The sequence below is a fragment of the Lipotes vexillifer genome, unplaced genomic scaffold (assembly GCF_000442215.2).
Source record: "Lipotes vexillifer unplaced genomic scaffold, Lipotes_vexillifer_v1.1 scaffold1247, whole genome shotgun sequence".
NCBI lineage: Eukaryota > Metazoa > Chordata > Mammalia > Artiodactyla > Lipotidae > Lipotes > Lipotes vexillifer.
In genome coordinates this window covers 77,446-82,608 of record NW_006794797.1, presented here as the reverse complement: position 1 = coordinate 82,608, position 5,163 = coordinate 77,446, and positions in this window count along the sequence as shown.

The window sequence follows — 5,163 nt, the reverse complement described above, 5'->3', positions numbered from 1 at the left end:
ACAATTCCAAGTTACCCTCATGGAGAAAGGACAGTTATTTGCAAATTGACAACCATAGGAATTTTTTTTTGTCAGCAATGAAAAAGGCCCCTGGCAATTTAAGCATTGTCTTTTCTTTCTCATCTTCTTTTTCTATTTAAAAATAGTAAGAATTATAGCAAACATCACTGAATCCACCTTTTAGCTTTGGTCTGAGTATGAACCAAGCAATTTTCCAATTACTTGTAACACAAGACCACGGAAGTCTTACTTGATAAATCTCTGTAGAAAGTCAAAGCGGGATACTGTCCGCTACAGAAGGAATTAAAATCGGCACTCCAAAATAAAATAAAATATATAAAATCAAAAATAACCTCAAGGCATATACTTTTCTTAAACCTAAAGCATCTCAAGTACTTCCTACTTCTCTCTTCAGTCCTGTGTGTGGGTTTGGTCTGCTCATCTAAACACCTTGATGGCTCAGTTAGTTAAGTTGGTTTGCATTGCCTAATACATAAAAGAATCGAGAGAAGAGGAAACAAAACACTTAACAGGAAAGAGTCTCATTCTTTTCCCCCACATGGCAAATGATTTCAGCTGCAAGAGCCTTAAACATTTATAGCTAGCTAAATATTTTATGAGGTGCTACTAAAAAGGTTCCATCCATTTCTTAAGAATGATAGCCTGGTCACAGAGAGTCTCTTAGAAAGCCAGTGTCCAAGTCTTTGCATTCTGAATTGGAATTGTCATCCAAATGTTAAGGAAAGCTGAGTAACGACTCTGCCCTACCCAATCCCAAGTCTTTTATTCAAACTACTAGCTAGTTTCTCTTCTATCTTATAAGAGAACAAAATAGCTATAAAAAATCAAGTGCAAATTGAAAGAGAAAACACTCTCATGCAAGTGGCAATACTGGAATTGAAGAAGGGAAATTCTTATTCTTAGTAAACACTGTACAATATTAACATTTAGATATTATGCTCCCCCAAATGTCACTGCCCCGTTTTCCTACTCTTCTAGGTCTGCATGAAATTATAAAATGGCTTTCTTGTACAATCTCCACAATGTTTTAGCACACAGCAGCATAGTAACATTATTAATATTTATGAACCCCAGAGAAATCAGGACAGCTTGGTTTTCAGAAAGGCCACCCTGCCTAGCCTTCCACCAACAAAAAAGTAATAAAATTACCTCTGAACAGCTTAGTGAAAGAACCTGAAAGAAAATATATGTAGATCAGAACAAGGGGAGGGAAACAAGCATAAAATATAAAGAAACGCCAGACCAAGAAGAACACATTAACCAGAATCACCTTTTAAAATCAGTGTTGCATTACAAATGTCAATGTGAGACAATGTGTTATGAATGAAAAAACCTGGGTGGCCAAATAATTGGTTTGTAGGATGAAGAGTGACCATGACAAATTCTACTGCCTTAACAGACCTGGCTTTGTCCATTATTTGTAGAGAAAGGCTAAACGTAATTTCATGGAAGCAGAAAACTATTAGTAAAATTGGGAAGACTAACTTCTTTGCATATATGTTGAAAGGTATTAAACACAAACACACACACACACAGTTAGGGGTTAAGATGTGTCCCCAAAAGAGAAGTTGAGGACCTAACCTCTAGGACCTCAGAATGTGACCTGACCTTATTTGGAAATGGGGTCATTGCGGATGTAACTAGTTAAGATGAGGTCATACTGATGGACGATGGATCCTTAATCCAATATGACTAAAGTTCTTATAAAAAGAGCAGAATTTAAACACAGAGACACACAGGGAGGACACCATGTGAGGATGAATGCAGAGATTGGAGGGATGCATCTACAAGGCAAGGAACGCCAAGACTTGATGGCCATGACCAGAAGCTCGGGAGAGGGGAGCAAGGACTCCATCCAGAGTCTCAGAGGAAGCACAGCCCCGATGACAGCTTGATTTCAGACTCTAGCCTCCGGAACTATGAAAGAATAAGTTTTGGTTTTTTTAAGCCACCCAGTTTGTAGTCATTTGTTACAGCAGCCTGAGAAGATGAATACAGTTGACCCTTGAGCAACGTGGGTTTGAACTGCGAGGGTACACTTATATGCAGATTTTTTTTTTTCCCCAATAAATACATGCTATGGTCCTACAGGGACCACAGCTGTTGAACTCCTGGATTTGGAAACGCATATACAGAGGCCTGACTGTCAAGTAACACACAGATTTTTGACTGCACGTTGCAGCGGTGGGGAGTGGGCCTCACCTCTAGTCCCCCTATTGTTCAAGCATCAACTGTACGCGTGTGCACACACACACCAGGGAAAGACCTGGAAGAAGAGGCCTAGTAATAGGCATTTGTACATTATCATAGCTCAAAAATAAACCTAGCTACCTATGTCTGTGAGTCTGTTTCTGTTTTGTGAACAAGTTCATCTATATCATTTTTTAGATTCCACATATAAGATATTACATGATATTCGTCTTTGTCTGACTTACTTCACTTAGTGTGATAATCTCTAGGTCCATCCATGTTGCTGCAAATGGCATTATTTCATTCTTTTTAATGGCTGAGTAATATTCCATTGTGTACATGTACACATCTTCTTTATCTTCTCCTCTGTCGATGGACATTTGGGTTGCTTCCATCTCTTGGCTGTTGTGAATGGTGCTGCTATGAACACTGGGGTGCATGTATCTTTTGCTCACAGACATAGAAAACAAACTTATGGTTATCAAAGGGAAAAGGTGGGGCAGGATGGATAAATCAGGAATGCGGGAGTAACATGTACACGCTACTATATATAAAATAAACAACAAGGACCTACTGTATAGCACAGGGAACTATACTCAATATTTTGTAATAAACTATATGGGAAAAGAATCTGAAAAAGAATATATACATACATATAACTGAATCACTTTGCTGTACACCTGAAACTAACACAACGCAGTAAATCAACTAGACTTCAATAAAAAAAATTTTTTTAATTTAAAAATTTTTTAAATATAGAAACAAAAAAACCTAGTTTAAAAAAAATCAACGCATACTTTGGAGTAGTAAGTTATGGCTGGCTGAAATACCTTGAGTTTTCACATGAATATAAGTACAGCAAGGTATCATACACACATTAAATAGAGATAGATGCTTGGCTATTTAAGGAACCATGCTGTCTTGAAAATGAAGTCCAGCTCTTCCCCTTAAACTGCACAAGGAATAAAGCACCACAAAGACATTCCCTCACCACCTCAGTTACTCTCATAAGAGGACATTCAGTAATGAGATCAATTTCCGGCACAAATATTTTCATCCCTCATTGCCATTATGAGATCTTTGGTTATAGACCTCATCCTCTTCCATCCCGATTCTGCAACAGCCTCTCTACTCATTTCCCCACTTTCATATCCATTCTGCTCCCCGCCACAGGGCAGTTACTCTCTAATTTAAAGCTAGTCAAGGCCCATATTTTCACACAGCTGTATTTCCTAAACTGTGTCCCATGGAACACTAGTTCAGTGGGATGTTTATATATAGAAAGTTGAATAATATTCTTAAGTCAAAAAGGATTGAGAAATTCTAGCTTAAAAAAAATAAAGTTCTTTACTGAAAGACTCAGTGTCTCTAATATACTAACATCTGTGGCAAATTTCCCAGGGCAAAGGATAATGAACAGTGTTTTCCAAACAATGAACCATGGAACCCTTTTAAATCAACTCTCAGGGGACTAGATTTCATAGAACAGACTTGAAGGGAGTATTTCCCCAAGGCATTAGAAGGTAATCTACAAACTGACTTAAATCACACAACCTCCTAATACCCAAGTTATTTACATTATTCTAAAAGATTGATTTAATAACAAAATTCTGATTGTTGTCCTATTAGGTGATCTAGCCAAGAGAAAGAGACATTTTTATCATATATGGAAGATAATCTATCCCAAGAGAGACATGCTAGATAAGCCAGTAGTGCCAAGGATTCTGTCCCGGAAGTCGTTTATTCATTCATTCATCATTCATTAGGCAAATATTTATTGTGTCCCTAGTAAATTTCAGGCCCCATTCTCAGCTCTAGAAGTGCAATGGAGAGCAGGGGAGACACAGTTCAACCTCTAGAGAGCATAGTCAGGTGGGTAATGCAGGCAAGTTAAAATAAAAAGAAATTACAATATAAGTACATTAATTGAGGAAAACAGGGTCCTATGTAATCACAGAAGAGGAGGCACCTAACAGTCTTGTGTTAAGAGAAAATTCCTAGGAGAAGTGGCATCTTCACTAAGCTTGGAAGGATGAATGGGAAGGAACCAAGAAAAAAGTTGGGGAAAGTATCAAATCCCCTTTGCCCCATCCCACTTCCAAGCTCATAGAGACCCTAAAACTGGGATAAAAGCAAATTATACCTCCAGTTTCAAGCCTAATCAATTTATTATCTTTTCTAGAAGGCTGCAAGGATTCTTTGGAACAGACCTAGCTTAAAGGGAAAGTGCTTTATAATCAATCAGTAATATGTGCCACAGGAGAAGGCAGAACCAAAACCATGTATTTATCCAACCTAATTCAAGTGTTTTCCATGTTATTCACAATGAGCCTAAGAGGTAAGGCTCTATCTAACCTAACCAAAACTAGGATTAGGGATTGTGTAGCAGGGTGATATTGTGGGAGAGGAAGTAAGTATACGTATGACAAAGGGTGACTGCTGCCCATCTACCTGAGTCATATGAATGAGAAATGGCCTGGTATTAAAAAATATACAACCAATATGTAAAGGGGATTACAAGTGTTTACTTCACAGAGCGTATTTCTTTAGAACAAGAGGAGCCTTTTGAAATGATCTAATTCAATCTACTACACTCAAGGAATCTGAGACTAGGCAAGTTAAGCACCCGCAAAGGGAAACATATCTAGTTAGCAGCAGATCTACACGGGAACTAAGCTTTCTTGGCTGCCCGTTCAAGGTTTGGTCTACTACCCCACAACAGAAAATTAAAGTTTAATTCTTTCAAAATATCATGAAGCAGGTACTATGTGGCAGTCACATAGTAGGTATTGGGGATATATTTAGGTATCAGGGATCAAAGTATCTCTACTAAGAAGGAGCTTAACAGGAGAGAGCAGGACAGGGAGTTGGGACTGTTGCATGTGCCACATTAGATTCTGGTTCATGAAGGGTAGTCAAGCCTTGCTGAGAAGGTGGCATTTGAAGAGCAAC